At 48.0% G+C, this 17,648-nt stretch overlaps 1 protein-coding gene across 8 annotated transcripts in view; it reads left to right on the forward strand.

Moving 5' to 3' along the window:
* The window catches only part of TIAM1 (TIAM Rac1 associated GEF 1), a 457,120-nt gene that overhangs the window by 89,448 nt on the left and 350,024 nt on the right, over positions 1-17,648 (forward strand). For 4 of the 8 annotated variants that reach the window (XM_032174683.1, XM_058428039.1, XM_058428038.1 and 1 more), the window contains exon 2: positions 10,456-10,511. The exons of 1 other annotated variant lie outside the window; for it this stretch is intronic. The gene's annotated coding sequence lies outside the window, so the exon portion shown is untranslated. Of the gene's footprint in view, positions 1-9,318; positions 9,774-10,455; positions 10,579-17,648 lie in introns of those variants that run through there. 3 more of the 8 variants (XM_032174685.1, XM_032174689.1, XM_032174684.2) reach the window with 2 other exon arrangements.

The raw sequence follows: 17,648 nt of genomic DNA on the forward strand, positions 1-17,648 counted from the left end.
AAGTGCTGGGATTATAGGCCTGAGTCACCTCGCCCGGCCTTTTTTTGTTTTTTTTTTTTTTTGGGGAGGTAGTCTCACTTTGTTGTCCAGGCTGGAGTGTAGTGGTGTGATCTTGGCTCACTGAAACCTCCACCTTCTGGGTTCAAGCGATTCTCCTGCCTCAGCCTCCCAAGTAGCTGGGATTACAGGCACGCACCACCACGCCCGGCTAATTTTTTTTTCTATTTTTTTCAGTAGAGACGGGGTTTCACCATGTTGGCCAGGCTAGTCTTGAACTCCTGACCTCCAGTGATCCGCCTGCCTTGGCCTCCCAAAGTGCTAGGATTACATGCGTGAGCCACTGCGTGTGACCAACCCTTCTGGATTCTTAAATAACTTCTGCCTAGCCAGTAGATCGCACTTTTGAGATCAAGGAAGGCAGTTGTGTCGTCTTTATTTATTTCTACTTTTTTTTTTTTAAGAGTTTCGCCCTTGTAGCCCAGGGTGGAGTGCAGTGGCGTGATGATCCTGGCTCACTGCAACCTCCACGTCCCAGGTTCAAGCAGTTCTCCAGCCTCAGTCTCCTGAGTAGCTGGGATTACAGGTGCCCACCACCACATCCAGCTAATTTTCATATTTTTAGTATAGACAGGGTTTCACCATGTTGGCCAGGCTGGTCTCGAACTCCTGACCTCAGGTGATCCACTTGCCTTGACCTCCTAAAGTGCTAGGATTACAGGCATGAGCTGCCACACCTGGCCTATTTTTACTTTTATTATTATTTTAGAAACGGATATTCTGTAACCTTGAACCCTGGACTTGAGCAATACTCCCACATCAGTGTCTCAAGTAGCTAGGACTACAGGCATGCCACCATGCCTGGCTAATTTTATTTATATTTATTTATTTATTTATTTATTTGTTTTTGAGACAGAGCCTCACTCTGTTGCCCAAGCTGGAGTGCAGTGGCGCGATCTTGGCTCACTGCAACCTCTGCCTCCTGGGTTCAAGGGATTCTTCTGCCTCAGCCTCCCAAGTAGCTGGGATTATAGGCGTGTGTTGCCACGCCCAGCTAATTTTTGTATTTTTAGTAGAGACGGGGTTTCACCATATTGGCTAGGCTGGTCTTGAACTCCTAACCTCGTTACCTTCCCACGTTGGCCTCCCAAAGTGCTGGGATTACAGGTGTGAGCCACTGCGCCCGGCCTTATTTTTATTTTTTAAGAAACAGGGACTCTCACTCTGCCACTCAGGCTGGAGTGCAGTGTTGTGAAGGTAGTTCATTGCAGCCTGTAACTCCCGGACTCAAATGATCCTCTTGCCTCAGCCTCTGAAGTAGCCAGGGCAACAGGCATGTGCCACCACATCCACTTAATCTTTAAAAGAAGTTTTGTGGAGATGGGGTCTTGCTATGTTGACCAGGCTGGGGTCAGCTTTAAATGCTCTCCTTTGGATTTTAGGATCATGGAACTTTGTTTAACTTTGCTAGGGTAGTTTAGTAATTCTGTTAGTTATTGCAAGCTTCTTGGTTTTTGCCAGAGGCTTTTAAATCCAGTCTTTTAGTTTCAGTTTTTTTTTTTTTTTTTTTTTTGGCCTATTTATATGCCTGTCATTACAAGGCCACTTTGAAAAGCCTCGTTATCTTCATGATGATGAATCAATCTGCCTCGATATCACAAGAAATTGTATATAAATTGCTCACACGGCATTATGTGCAAAGGTAGTTTCCCCTTATTGTATGGTAGCTTGATGTTTAGAAACGGCCATTTCTAAATTTTGCAAAAAAGCGCAATTATATGTGGGAAGAAATGGAGAAACTAGAAGGTGTTATGTGGTGTCAGGTATTACTGGGCACCAGCTATAACTCACCCCACTGAGCTTGGGGCTAGGACGTCTGGATTCTGCTCTTTGCTCTGGCTAGTACTTCCCTGTTGCCTTGGGCACCACCTCGAGGTATCAGGACCTCTGTTCCCTGGAGTTACTATTACTGATGAAGACTTGCCTCTTGACCAAACTTGAATCCGGCTTCTCTGAGCCCCGTTCTCAGCTAGGCCTTTAGCCCACCTGAAAGGGGCCGGGCGGAGACCAAACTACACCGGTCGCGGTCAAGAGATCTTTATTGGAGGTATCGAGCGGCACCACGCAAGGAGAAGGAAGAGGAGAGAGGGCTGCTGGTGTGCTGGGTTTTATATCCCTTGGGCCTACGTGGATTGGGCTGGGGGGCGCCCAAGGGAAGGCGGGAGATGCTTCTTTCTGATTGGCCCTCCTTTGGCGGGTTCAGACAGTGCCCGGTCAAGGAGGGGAGAAGAACCCGGAACCGGCCGCATCTTAAGGTACCGCGCCATTTTAAGGTACCCCATGTTACCTAACATTCCTCCCTTTTTGTTTTCTTAAATGGGGGAAAATGGGCGTCGTGGTTCATCTGGCTGCTTCCTGCTGAGTGGGGGCGCTGTGGGGAGGGGGCACAGGGAGAACTGTCAGGGTTGTGCATGGGGTAATGTTCCTTGTAGGTATAGATCCTCCAGTGCCGTGAGCCAGTTGAGGGGCAGGGATGGGTTGGGGATGAGCCAGCTGTCGGCGCAGAGATCGTTGAGAAATTTGTGGAATCGGTTGGCGGTTGTCATGACTGGCTTGGGTTAGCAGGTTGTGAGCCCGTCTGTGGAATCTGTCCCGTCCTTGCTGGTGGCTAAAAGTTGGTAGTTTCTGAGGAGAAGCTGGTTAAATGTTTGGTTAGATATGGAAGAGAAACTTAACGAGGCAGGGGAGTAGTGCGCAGAAAGCGAGGATACCCATTAGGGGGCCTAAAAAGGGAAGGAGCCAAGCTAAGAGGGGGGTTTTGAGGGTTTCCCAAAGGGAGGGAGTAGTGCTAGCATTCATTAGTTTACGTTTTATCTGATGTAGGTTTTAATGCTAGTTTCAATTACTTGGGACTCATTAATGTAATAACAACAGTTCTCCTGTAAGAAGATGCAAGTACCGCCTTTTTCGGCTGTGAGTAGGTCGATGGTGCGGCGGTTTTGAAGGGTGACACCAGCTAGAGATGTGATTTGTTGTTGGAGGGCGGCTAGAGACTGAGCCGTTTCCTCAATGGCCGTCTGAAAATTGGGATACGCTGTATACCTATGAGAGAGGTTGTTAGAGAGATTCCAAGCATGATAGGTAGGAAGATTGCTTTTTTTTTTCTGACGGTCCTCAGGAGAGTTGGGTTTAGGGTGATTAAACTTATAGGCTTGAAGGCCTTCAGAGAAGGAGAGCAATGTGAGTTGAGGGAAAGTTGGGGGGGGTGACAGTTTGTTTGCATGTTACATTGTGGGGCGATGGGGGGTGGTAGCTGGTGTTGTAACAGGTAGGAATAGGGACGCTGAGGTTGGCAAGGAGGGGGACATGGGAGATTACAAAGCCGGTGGTCGGGGGCGGGGAGGAGTTGCTTGTGTTTATGGAGAACTGCAGCAAGAGGGGGTTTGTTGATGTTTGCGCATAAGAAACAATCGGAAGTAGGGACCTGAGAGGTGTTGTGTTAATTTCAGCTAGAACCTGTTGGGAGTCAGTTTTTAGGGTACGGGTGATGGTTACAGTTTGTGCTGGATAAGACCAGGCGTTGCTTGGGTATATTCCCCCTGTGGCTGCCTGGCCCCAGATTGCGTTGGCTGGGTCGGTGATGTGAATTGCTTGAGATGAGGCATTGTTTTGGTGACATAATATATGAATGGGGTCTGTCTTTTTTTTTGGTGATTTAATTCATATCACAGCTGGTCCAGGGACAGCCATAGTTTTGGGGCCATTCTGCGGGATTGTTTGTGTGGAAAGCAAATGGCAAGTGGAACATGTGGAAATAAGGGTCCTGGTTAGGGTCCTTATTTATTATGGTGAGTTTAGGGAGGGGAAGGTTTATTGAGGATGCGTCGATGGCGCATCGGGTGTAACTGATGACATTGGTGTGTGACCTCTGGTTAGCGTTGTAGGTTTCTTTGAGGGTGAATGGTAGTAGGGTTGTGAAGGGGGCCTGTTGGTGGAGGAGGGTCCGTAGAAGATGTAAGAGGTGGAGAGCCAGAAGAGCGGGCTCGGAGCAGGCATGAGGGCAGCAGCTGGCACCTTAGGAATAGTAGGAAGGGAGGGCGTTTTAGAAATGCGAACTTTGAGAGGGTTGTGGGGTACGGGTGTGCCTGGCTTTAGAGAGGTTTGTGGGTTCGTGTTTAAGGAGAGACAGGCAGGAGGGTGGCGGGATTGAGGGGTGCACATGTTTGGAAAGCTACAGTGGAATCAGGCAGGAAGGAAACTAGGAGAGACAGTACGCGGCAAGGGGGAAGGGTTTGTAGACTTTTGTAGGTCAGGAGTTCCTTGAGTTGATGGGGGGAGGTAATGACAACAGCTGCCCTAAACGTTAATTTCTTTGACTCTTGAAGTAGTAGGTAGGCTGCAGCCGGGGCCCGAAGGCAGGGGGCCCACCCTCGCACGGTGGGGTCTAGTCGGCCAGCAGGGATGCAGAGCCTCCCATGGTGAGAGAGGAAGGGGTATATGTATACGGCGGCTGGCTGAACAGGGCGTCCCCTATTAGCCGATGGCCGTGTTGCGAGTCAGAACCTTCGAGCTGGTCGTCACCAAAACGAAAGAACTGATGGGCCTCTGTAAGGCCGAGGGCCGTGGGTTACCTGGTGCCAGGATTTTTTGAGCGAGAGAAGGGAGGAAACCCAGGCCGGACGAGTGAGGAGGGAAAGGAGAAAACTCAGTTCCCTGCGGGCCAAGTTCGCTCTCAGAATTGTTTGGATAGGTATGCAGCTGCCGCAAAGGTGGGTCCGTGCATCTGACCTACGGCTCCAAGAGCCAAGCCATTGTGCTCATGTACATATAGAATGAAAGGTTGTTTTAAGTCTGGAAGATGTAGGGCTGGGGCTTTGAGTAGTGCCTGTTGGAGTGACAGGAAGGGCTTCTTGACTGTGGCCTCTACAGGCTCGGATGGGGTACCTCGGGAGAGATCACATAGGGGCTTTGCTAATAAAGAGTAGTTGGGGATCCAAGTTCTAAAGTAGCCTGCTAGTCCTAAGAAGGGGAGTATCTCTTGTTTGGTTTTTGGGATGGGAAGACTTCTAATGAAGCACTTTCGGTCTAGGGTGATGGCCTTTGAGTCATGGGAAAGGAGGACTCCTAGATAGGTGACTTGAGTGAGGGAGAGCTGGACCTTTTGGGGGGATACTCGGTAGCCTCGGTCAGCAAGGAAGTTGAGAAGAGAGGTGGTGTCAGTTTGTGAGACAGAGAGGGACCGCATAGGAGAAGGTCATTAATGTATTGTAGGAGGGTGGACTGGGGAAAGTGTAATTTTTGTAGGTCTGAGGCAAGAGTTTAATCAAAGATATGGGGGCTATTTTTGAACCCTTGGGGAAGCACTGTCCACGTGAGCTGTTGTGACTGTTTAGTGTCTGGGTCAGTCCAAGTGAAGGCGAACAGGTCTTATGACTGAGGGGAGAGGGGAATGGTGAAAAAGGCATCTTTAAGATCTATGACTGAGAAATGTGTGGCACTAGGAGGAATAGAGGATAAGAGCTGAGATCTTGGATGAGGCGGAACGTACCATTGGGTTTTTTTACTGCTAGAATGGGGGTGTTGAATGGTGAGTGGGTTGGTCTAAGGAACCCCTTCCTGAGGAGATCGGAGATAACTGGTTGTAATCCCCTCAGACTAGAGGTGGGGAGAGGATATCGGGGTTGGCTGGGAAAGTGATGTGGATTTTTGAGGGAGATTTGTATGGGGGTGCATAGTGCTAACGAAGCAGTGGTAGTATCCCAAACTACAGGATTGACACCTGTTGGGAGTGAAGGTGGAGGAGGAGCAGGAGCCTGGTATATGGAATGCAATGAGTGAGGTGGATTTTGGCGGGGGGGTGGCTGGATTAAAGGTGAGAGGATGTCCCTTCCTAATAGGGGGAGAGGGCATTAGGGCATGAGTAGGAACCGATGAGAGAACATGTGACCGGAGAAGGTGCAGGAGAGGGGAGGGGTAGCTCTTGGACGTATGGTTTGGCCTCCAACCCTGACTATAGAAGATACAAAAGGAGAATTGGCGTCCCAAAATTCCCTTAAAACCGAGAAAGCAGCTCCGGTGTCTAGGAGAAAGGTGATGGGACGTCCATCCACTGTTAAAGAGACCCTGGGCTCCTGTGTGGTGATGATTTGTGTCAGGAAGGAAGTCCCAAGGCCCCGTCAGTCTTGAATGGCCAATCCTAGAAGATTGGGAGTTGGGATGGTGGCCGTCCTGGTCCCCCTTCGGGAGCCGGGGCAGTCTATGCCCCAATGGCCAGATTGGTGGCATTTAGGACATGGCCGGTTGAGGGGTCTGGGATTTGGGCACTCTGGGACCCAGTGCCCTTCCTTTCTGCATTTGAAACAGGGCCCTGGGGGCTGACATTGGGATGGATGGGCAGATGACAACTTATGGCCGTGTGATCGAGGGGAGGCTTGAAGGGCTTGTGCCAGTAACTGGTACTTTTGCCTCTTTGCCTTCTCATCTCGATTGTGATACACCTTAAATGCCGTCACTAAGATCTCGGTTTGAGGGGTGAAGGGGCCTTTGTCCAGTTTTTTTTTAGTTTATCTTTGATATCAGGAAAACTCTGAGCAAAAAAATGGGACATGAGGAGTTGCCTACCGTCTGGGGTTTCGGGATCTATGTTGGTGTATTGTTGGAGTGCCTGTGTAAGGCGATCTAGAAAAGCGGACGGGTTTTCATTTTTGACGGAGTCTCACTCTGTCACCCAGGCTGGAGTGCAGTGGCGCGATCTCGGCTCACTGCACGCCATTCTCCTGCCTCAGCCTCTCTGAGTAGCTGGGACTACAGGGGCCCGCCACCATGCCCGGCTAATTTTTTTATATTTTTAGTAGAGACGGGGTTTCACCGTGGTCTGGATCTCCTGATCTCGTGATCCACCCACCTCGGCCTCCCAAAGTGCTGAGATTACAGGTGTGAGCCACCACGCCCAGTGGGTTTTCATTTTTATCCTGTATGACTTCATGAAGATTTTCAAAGTTAACTGCCTTTTGAGCTGCCCTCCGTAGACCAGCTATGATGCAAGTAGCGAAATGGTCTCGGGCTGATACTCCATTTTGGGTGTTATAATCCCAATTGGGCTCATGCTCAGGTACTGCCTGTGCTCCTAGCGGTAGGGCTGGGGTTGTTTGATGAACCTCATCTGCGTAAGTTTGAGCTTGTTCCTAGACTCGCCTACGCTCCTCGGGAAGGAGGGTGTTAGAATCATATAGATGTCATGGAAGCTTGGATGAGGTATTGGAATTCTTTGATATATAAAGCAGAATTGGAAGTGTAGGAGCCTTGGCGTTTTTCTATTTGTGATAAGTCAGCCATAGAAAAGGGGACCTGGACTCGGACAATACCTTCAGCTCCTGCCACCTCTCTAAGGGGGGCAATGTGGGGGGTGTGTGACTTTGAGTGAGTGGTAGGGGGGCTGAAGGCCGGGGCTGATGGGATAGGCGGTTGAGGGTGTGGGGGGGGAGGGCAGCGGGAGGCTGGGTGACTTCCGGTTGGGTGGCGGCCGGAGGGTGCGGCGGAGGGTGGTGGTATGGGGGGGGGGAGTTCGTCGGCTGGGTCGAAGTCAGGGGCAGAGGGAGAGGTTGGCAGTTTAAGAGCGTCAAGGAGCTGCTGCGGTTTTGCAAGGGAGACAAAGGTTAGGTCTATCCCGTAGGAGAAAGAAGCCATGGATATATGGGATCTCTACCCATTTTCCTGTTCTCTCGCAATAATTGTAGAGATCCTGGAGAATGTTAGGATCGAGAGACCCATAAGTGGGGCATTTGCTTTGGTTGTCTAGGGGATATGTGGGCCAGTTTTGCTATTTGGGGTCTACCGTGGCCTTAGGGGCTTGAGGCGAGGCGCTTCGTGGGGTCTCTTGCCTGCCTAGAGAGGTAGACCCTGGAGGGGAAGACTTACCGAGACGAGGCTGGTGTTGGGCGAACAGCTTGGCGAACAGGAGAATGGGTGAAGGCCGGCCGGGGTCTGGACTGAGCCCGAAAGGGATCGGGGTCCCACCGAGGGGGGTGGGGAGTCCTGATCCGAGTCACGGCACCAATGAAAGGGGCTGGGTGGAGACCAAACTACACCGGTCGCCGTCAAGAGATCTTTATTGGAGGTATCGAGCGGCACCACGCAAAGAGAAGGAAGAGAAGAGAGAGAGGGCTGCTGGTGTGCTGGGTTTTATATCCCTTGGGCCCATGTGGATTGGGCTAGGGGCAGACCCAAGGGAAGGCGGGAGATGCTTAGTTTTATATCCCTTGGGCCCATGTGGATTGGGCTAGGGGCGGGCCCAAGGGAAGGCGGGAGATGCTTCTTTCTGATTGGCCCTCATTTGGCGGATTCAGACAGTGCCCGGTCAAGGAGGGGAGAAGAACGCGGAACTGGCCCCATCTTAAGGTACGGCGCCATTTTAAGGTACCCCATGTTACCTAACACCACCCCCACCTTCCAGGCCTTACCAGTTAGTTTTAGCAAGAATCCTGCTAAAGTTAGAGAGCTGCTAGATGAGTTTAGAGAGATATCTTCTATTCTGGAGATCTGAATACACCTGATCAAGTTTCTTGTCCCTATCCTTGTTGTCTAAGTCAACCTGCCTTCAGCAGGAATCATGTTAAGTTGATTTAGCAAGAATCCCCCTGACTTTAATGTCTCTTCTTAGTAATTTCCCCTCCACGGACGCCTCCCCCTGCTCATTGGCTACCGATCTCCAGATGTCTTTGCTGTATTTGGAGTTGAGCCCGATCTTTCTCCCTGTTGCAATGACCTTGACACCTGTTGTTGTAATCCTAAATGAAGTCTGCCTTACCATTTGTAAAAAGTGTCAGAATAATTTTTTGCTTTGACATGACCCATCATAAAACCTTGGAATTGATTGAGATCCTCAAGGACCTCTAGTTCAACCTCGCCTGATATCAAGACCTGTAAGAAGATCTCTACTGACTGCCAGGGGCCCAGTCACCACCCTTATAGGCTGCTTCTCATTGTTAAGAAGCCCTGCCTTGGTCTCAAGCCTGAAATCTGCCTCAGCTTTTATTCATTCATCTTAATTCTGTCTTTCTTTGAAAGCTGTTCCCTCCCTTATTAAGAGAATATATTAGCTTTTAACCAAGCATAGTGGCACAGGCCTGTAGTCCCAGCTGCTTGGGAGGCTGCGGTGGGAGGATCGTTTGAGCTCTGGAGTTCGAGACTACAGATTGTGCCACTGCACTCTGCACTAAAAATAAATAAATAAATAAAAATAATAAAATAAGAATATATTAGCTTTGAAATTTTTAACCTTTTTTTTTTTTTTTGAAACAGGTTCTTGCTCTGTCGCCCAGGCTGGAGTGCTGTGGTGCAATCACGCAATCACCGTTAACTGCAGCCTTGACCTCCCAGGTTGAGGGAATCCTCTCACCTCAGCCTTCCTAGTAGTTGGGACTACAGTTACACACCACTGCACCAGGCTGATTTTTTTCATTTTTATTTTTAAATATATTTTTATTATTTTAGGCAGAGTCTCACTCTGTCCCTCAAGCCGGAGTGCGGTGGTGCCATCTCAGCTTATTGCAACCTCCGTCTCCTGGGTTCAATCGGTTCTCCTGTCTCAGCCTCTCAAAGTACTGGGATTACAGGCGTGAGCCACCACATGTGGTCTTTTTTTTTTCCCCTGAGACAGAATCTTGCTCTGTCGCCCAGACTGGAGTGCAGTGACTCGATCTTGGCTCACTGCAACCTCTGCCTCCCGAGTTCAAGGGAATCTCCTGCTTCAGCCTTCCAAGTAGCTGGGATTACAGGTGCGTGCCACTATGCCTGGCTAATTTTTGTATCTTTAGTAGAGATAAGGTTTCACCATGTTGGCCAGGCTGGTCTTGAATTCCTGACCTCAAGTGATCCACCCACCTTGGCCTGGCAAGGTGCTGGGATTACAGGCGTGAGCCACTGCGCCCGGCCTATATTTTTATCTTTTGTAGAGACAGTGTTTTGCTGTGTTGCCGAGACTGGTCTCGAACTCCTGGGGTCAAGTGATCTGCCAGCCTCAGCCTCTCAAAGTGCTGGAATTAGGAGTGTGAACCACTGCACCTGGCCCAATTTTAACCATCTTAAGAAAATAAAAATAAAAATAGAATAAAAACGTATTACTCATCTTGTGTCCTTGGACAGGATTCTGAGCCTGGTTGAACCTGTGTTGCCGACCTAGGAATATTATTACTGTAGAAGGCTGTTGGGGTGATGCGCCAGGGTTGACTCTGTGTGGACTCCATCTTTATTTCAAGGTCCTGGATGGTTCTGCTCCTCTGCTTCTAATTTTAAGGCCTTTGTTTCTTTCCTCTGTTATTAGCAATGGCTGTTGCCTCCTCTGGTAGAGTTTTATAAATGATGTACTTCTTTTTTTTCTATGGAATAAAATGGATGGGCTTTGTGGAAGCTGTTTGTCACTCAGAAGGTTTTTGTTTGTTTGTTTTTCTTACCTTCCAGGTTGAGGGTCACATTCCAGATTTAAACAGCCTCAGAAGCCTGACCGTCATCATATGGTGAGCAGTTTACACTCTCATATACGCCCTGTCATGTGCTTTGAAGGACTTTCTAGGGGCATCAAGGGTATGTGAATAAATTTGCTTTTTCACTTACTTGTCTGTTATCTAGCCCCAAATCTGTGCCTGCTGTTTGCTGATTTTCACCCCCTATTCTTTTTTTTTTGAGATGGAGACTTACTCTGTTGCCGGAGTGCAATGGCGCTATCTTGGCTCACTGCAACCTCCGTCTCCCGGGTTTAAGCCATTCCCCTGCCTCAGTCTCCTGAGTAGCTGGGATTACAGGTGCCCACCACAATGCCTGGCTGATTTTAGTATTTTTAGTAGAGACGAGGTCTTGTTATATTGGCCAGGCTGGTCTCGAACTCCTTATCTCGGGTGATCTGTCTGCCTCGGCCTCCCAAAGTGCTGGGATTACAGGCATGAGCCACTGAACCCAGCCTCTTACTTCTTTTTTAACATGACAATATTCTGTTGGAAGTGAGGCAAGAGCAAAGTCAGGGAGACCAATTAGGAGGTGACAGTGGTGAGGGTGCTGGCGATGTAGCTGGTACTGGCGATGGAGATGCGGCAGATTCTGGAACCCTTTGAGTGTCGAATTGACAGGGTTTGCTCCGGGTGGAGTGTGAGGTGTGAGAGGAAGATGTGTCCAGGAGAAGGAAGAACCCATGTATTTGGGGTTTGTGAAGTGATAGTGGTTGATCACGGCTGCTCTGGGCTCTTCTTGGCCCGTCAGCAGGTAAGAGTTCAAAGCTGGAGTGGAAAGGCTTATCTCTTGAGCTCTCATCGAGTTGTTGATTAGTTCCTGGGTAGGGTAATTCCTTGGTAGACCAGTTACCTCTTTTGAATTGGTGACCACAGCCTGCATCCCCAACTGTGGTGTGCTGCTAGACACAAGAAGAGGCAGGCTGGCCGGGCGTGGTGGCTCATGCCCCTATAGTCCCAGCACTTTGGGAGGCTGAGGTGGGTGGATCACCTGACGTCAGGAGTTTGAGACCAGCCTGGCCAACATGGTGAAACCCTATCTCTACTCCAAATACAAAATTTAGTTGGGCATCTGACCCTATCTCTACTCCAAATGCAAAAATTAGTTGGGCATGGTGGCAGGTGCCTGTAATCCCAGCTACTTGGGAGGCTGAGGCAGGAGAATGGCTTGAACCTGGGAGGCGGAGGTTGCAGTGAGGCAAGATTGCGTCACTGCCCTCCAGCCTGGGCAATAGAGTGAGACTCGGTCTCAAAAAAAAAAAGAAAAAGAAAAAAAAAAGTGGGGTTAGGTAGGCAGTTTGGAGAGGTCACTATAGAATCTCCAGTGGACATGCAGTTCAGGGGACAAACCCCGTGACGGAATGTTGCTGCTTCTGTGAGGGAGAGGCCCTCGTGTCTTGAGAGTTCTGGTTGTTGAGAAATGATGCCTCCCTGGTATTAGATTGGTGCAGAAGTAATTGCAGTTTTTCCATTACTTTCAGGGGCAAAAACTGCAATTACTTTTGCAGCATCCTAATACCTCTAGACTTGGTTTTTGTCTTACAAGAATACTCCTGGTTGTAATCGGCTATGCCTGGTGGATACATTTGGATCAACTGGATCTCTTTGCTTATTCCTGCTGTATTCTTACAGGAGTGTCTTAAGTGTATCTCTGCTTCACTCCTCCTTTCTAGCACCCTGAGAACTAGAATAGGGGTCAGCAAATCACAGCCCATGGGGCTATTTTTGTAAATAAAGTTTTATTGGAACACAGCCATACTCCTTTGTGTACGTGTTATTTATAGCTGTGCTTTCTTGGTACAACAGCAGAGTTGAGTAGTTGTGAAATATGGCCTATAAAGCCTGAGATCGTTACTATTTGGCCCATTATTTTAAAAAAAAGTTTGCTGATCTTTGGGTTAGAAGAGAAACAAAGGATAAAGAAGGCTGTAGTAGATGGATCACACAGAAATACTCCTCGTCCTTGACACATTGTTCAGCCTTAGTACATGTGAATGTGAAATTTGTAGCTCACAAACTATGGCTTTAAAGTATCAAAACTGGCTGCAGATGGTGGCTCATGCCTGTAATCTCAGCACTTTGGGAGGTTGAGGTGGGAGGATCGCTTGAGCCCAGGAGTTTGAGACCAGCCTGGGCAACATGGAGACACCCTGTCTCTACAAAAATATAGAAAAATTAGCCAGGCATGGTGGCGCATGTTTGTGGTCCCAGCTGGCCGGGAGGCTGAGGTGGGAAAATCACCTGAGCCTGGGAAGTTGAGGCTGCAGTGAGCCATGATCACACTACTGCACTCCAGCCTGGGCAATAGAGCGAGATCAGGTCTCACACACATACGTGAAAGGATCAAAATTATTTAATTTTCCTTGTTTACTCTTGTACATGTGAGACGTTATCCTTATATTTGAAGTGTAATTCAGCATGGGTAGGCTCACGCTAAATAATGGTGTCCTTTTACTTCATCCATAATTGAATGCTGGCAGTCCCCAAATTCAGCATTTTTAATTTTTTTAACTTTTATTTTTTTGAGAGAGGACCTCTCTTTGTTGCCCAGGCTGCAGTGCAGTGGCGTGATCTAGGTTCACTCCAACCTTCGCCTCCCGGGTTCAAACAATTCTTCTGCCTCAGCCTCCCGAGTAGCTGGGATTATAGACATGCACATCACGCCCAGCTAATTTTTTGTATTTTTAGTAGAGACGGGGTTTCACCATGTTGACCAGGCTGGTTTCAAACTCCTGACCTCCAGTGATCTGCCCGCCTCGGCCTCGTAAAGTGCTGGGATTACAGGTGTGAGCCACCGCACCCGGCCTCAAATTCAGCATTTTGAGACCAGATTTGCTGTCCCCTCTTCCTTTACAGAGTAAAGCTTTCTCTTTCACAGGAGTATGCTACCATGTGGTTTGTTTTATCTGTGTTTGGTCGGGAGTTCCCCATATTTTTATTGACTGTTTCATGCTAAGGGCTTTCAAAGTAAGTAGACTTGTATTTTTTTCCTCCTAAATGGAATTCATCTTGTTTTATCTAAGTTATTCATTTTGTCCTTTGGCTATATTGTGTGCTACATTATAATGGATGGCTATTGAATTCTTTATGTAAAAAAAAGAAATAGATTGAAAATTTAAAGGACTTTTATTTTTAATTGCATCTTAATATAAAAACAGGAGTTTAATTATTAAAAATGGTGGAAGCAAAGAATTAAAACAGTAAAATTGCTTAGCAAAGATTCTGTTTTATAATGCATTCAGATATAATTGGTGTCATAATGTGTAATTAACAGTCTTTGAAGTGTGAAGTTTAAGTTTGGGTGGATGAAGGACCTCTTAGGATGTGGGGATGTCTATACTTGTTCTTGAACAGTAGCACTTCCTTTTTCATTTTTGTTTTTGAGACAGTCTCGCTCTGTTGCCCAGGCAGGAATGCAGTGGTACGATCTTGGCTCACTGCAACCTCTGCCTCCCAGTTCAAGCGATTCTCTAGCCTCAGCCTCTCGAGTAGCTGGGATTACAGGTGCCCACCACCATGCCCGGCTAATTTTTGTATTTTTAGTAGAGATAGGGTTTCACTATGTTGGCCAGGCTGATCTCGAACTCCTGACCTCAAGTGATCCACCCGCCTCAGCTTCGCAAAGTGCTGGGATTACAGGTGTGAGCCACCACGCCCAGCCTTGAACAGTGGCACTTCCGAAGTGGTGCACAGATTGTGGGGTTTTGCTACCTGCCTTTATGTGTGTGTGGTCGAAGGAGATGGTAGAAGAAAGGCTAGGACAGAGGATCATCCTCCGATGCTTGACCACCCACCCACTACTGCCTGGGGTTTGTCAGGGAGGAGAGGACAAACTCCTTAATATGGGCAGTGGCTTCAGCTTCAGATCTCAGGCTAACTTCCTGGGGAGTTGGAGTCTACCACGTGCTGGACTGACCTGGGGCTTGTCGTTTAAAACCTGCAGAGGAGCCTCCTTGGTGCATTTTCTAGATCCACACCGTAACCTGGGTGTGGGTCCCCCATGGAGCTTGTTGCTGTGCTGGCTGGGAATAAGAAGTACGAGGAAAAGCACCCTGAGGAAAAAGGGGGGAAGATAATGGAACCTCAGGCTGAGAGTCTCAGCCTCCGTTTTTCCCATGCACCATCCGGCTCCAGTTGGCTCTTTGAAGACTGGGAGACCAGAACACTCAAGAACACAAATAAAATATGAGAGAGAGTATACCACGCAGATCTGAGCTTATATTCACTGTTACTCTGGTCCAAAAGTTCCTTGTGCATTGCTCCCTCTGGCCAGGCTTCTCCCAGGTGGTAGGTGCTCTTCACCATCCCCTGATGGTCAAATCCCAGAGTCCCAGCCTGTTGGGGAAGTTATTAATAGCTTCACACCAGAGTTTCTGGTTGCGGACGCCATCTAGGGTGGGGTGGAGAGGCAACACTGCCCAGCACCCTTACTGGAAAGAGACCACTAATAATTACACATCTGGGGCCTTTTCTCTTCTTTTGAAATAGCTTTTAGAGTGTGAATTCTTCTTTGGAATATCTTCATCAATGGCAGATATTTCTCTTTTTGGGTGGTTTTGATTTTCAGTAAAATTCTTAATGCAGTTGCCTCTCAGTTGGTTTTCTTCTTCGTTCTTGTCTGCATAATGTCCATTCTCCACAGAATAGCTAGACGGATCTAAATAGTTGGCATCCAGAAGTTTGAGACCAGCCTGGGCAACATAGCCAGACAATCTCTACAAAAAAATAAAAAAAATTAACTGGGCATGGTAGCACATGCCTGTAGTCCTAGTTACTCAGGAGGCTGAGGTGGGAGGATCGTGTGAGCCTGGGAGGTTGAGGCCACAGTGAGCTTTGATCTGCAGTCAGCCTGGGTGACAGAACAAGACCCTGTCTCAATCAATCAATCGATCAATAGCAATCAAGTCTCCTTACTCCTCCGGTTGAAATTCCAATGGCTTCCCATCATAGTTTGTTTGAAAGCTAGGCTTTCTGCTGGGACTAGGAGGCCTCAAGGGATTTGGCCCCGCCTCTCCCTCACCTCCTATCCTGCTCATTTAGGGCACTTCAGAGGCCTTCCTTCTGGGACTAGAATACACGCAACGTGCCCCTGTTGCAGGCCTTCTCACTGCATGCCCCCAATACTCTCCTTCCAAGCTCTGCCTGGCCAGCCATTCACTTCCTTCAGGTCTTGGCTGAAATATCGCCTCCCCAACAGGCTTCCCTGAGAACCTAAGCTGAAGTAGCAGCCCTCTCCCCAGACCCCTCCCTCCCCTCCCCTTCCTGTTCCGGCTCTTTCTCATGGACATATTCATTGTCGGTCGCTACCATTAGAGTAACAGGTTCCCAAGGATGCAGGTGCCCATTGTCTAAATCAGCGCAGGTGCTGTCAATTCAGAGACAGGTCTGCTAAGCAGCTAAATTCTTCAGTTGGACAGTGTCTGGTAAGTACAGTTTCCCAAGATGAATACATTGAGGGAATAGTTCAGATTCAGAAATATATATTGTGGTCTATCTTGGTAACAAAACCAAACCAGGACAGTTTTCTTTTCTCTTTTTTTTTCTTTGAGATGGAGTTCTGCTCTTGTTGCCCAGGCTGGAGTGCAATGGCGTGATCTTGGCTCACTGCAACCTCCGTCTCCCAGGTTCAAGCGATTCTCCTGCCACAGCCTCCTGAGTAGCTGGGATTACAGGTGCCCACCCCCTATGCCCAGCTAATTTTTTATATTTTTAGTAGGGACGGGTTTCACTATGTTGGCTAGGCTGGTCTCAAATTCCTGACCTTAGGTGATCCACCCACCTTGGCCTCCCAAAGTGTTGGGATTACAGGCATGAGCCATCGCACCTGGCCAATTTTTTTTTTATCGAACCTCATGTGTTAGGGTAGCCCACAGTGTGGAGGATTATAATGCAGGGTGTCTGACTTCCTGTGCCTTCAGGCCTCAGTAGCCTCCCCAGTCCCCTTGGCCTAGTACAGTTTCACCTGGGTAACAAGGGGACTTGCCTATCTCAGGATCTCTAAGTTTCTGAACTACTGACATTATGGGCTGGATAATTCTTTGTGGTGCAGTCTGTGCCAAGTATTGAAGGATATTTCAGCGCAGCCTTGGCTTGTGCCCAGTAGAGGTCAGGACACCTTCCTAGCTGGGACAACCAAAATGTCCCCAGACATTGCTAAATGACCCCTGGAGGCAGGAGGTGGGACATAAGATCACCCTGGTTGAGATCCACTGGCTTAGTGAAACCCCTGCATACCCAAGGTTCCACCATTATTAACCTTTTATACCATTCTTTATCATTTACCTATTAGTGTGGCTGAGATTTGCTAATGTATAAGAAAGTGCTTTGAAACATAACATGTTATTCAAATTTAGATATGTCAATGACTGTAGTTTTCTTTTGTCATCTACATTCGTGGTCTCCGTTCTTTTGTTACCATTGTCTTACTTTTCATTTGTTGTTTATGAAATATCTCCCCCCTAACCAGAATGTTGCTCTTCACTAATATATTGAAGTGTGTTTGATGCTTAAAATCACAGAGAAAGTCTTGACTGGAAGGAATCTTGAGGAACCTTTGGACAAATATTAAATGTCCTGTTAATATCGTTGTCATTGCTGTCATTATCATGATCTTTTTCAATGCCTTTAATTTAAAGATGAGAAAGCTAAGAGGGACAGTGGTACACCCAAATCTTGGCTAATGGTAGAGCAATGACCGTCTGGGTGTTTCTGTGGAATTTACTTGCACTTTTGTTTTCTGTGAAGTTGGTGCTGGGATTAGTAGAGCTCTCTACCTCCTCCTCTGAGCTCCCTGCCGGAGCCTGAACATAAACTGCCAGTATTCTGGGCCCATGGAAGATTTGTTAATAAGAAATTTTCTAAAAAAAAGATCAGGGAGGAGATATGGGGAGTCAGTAGAAAGGAGGGAGAGAGGAGCATCTTAAACTGCAAAGATGTTGAACTGGAAAAGGAAAACTATGAAAAACATTGCAAAAGGAAAAGAAATAGAAGGAATCTGTGGAAGGAACTGAAGAATCAAATCAACCAAGTGCAATGTTGGGTCTTGTATGGATCCTGATTTGAACACAACTGTGAGAGAAGGAGAGAAGAGAGGGAGACAAAATCAGGGACATTTAAACAGGGAATGGTTAATTGGTGGTGGTAAGGAGTTTT

The sequence above is a fragment of the Hylobates moloch genome, unplaced genomic scaffold (assembly GCF_009828535.3).
Source record: "Hylobates moloch isolate HMO894 unplaced genomic scaffold, HMol_V3 SCAFFOLD_14, whole genome shotgun sequence".
NCBI classification, from domain to species: Eukaryota; Metazoa; Chordata; class Mammalia; order Primates; family Hylobatidae; genus Hylobates; species Hylobates moloch.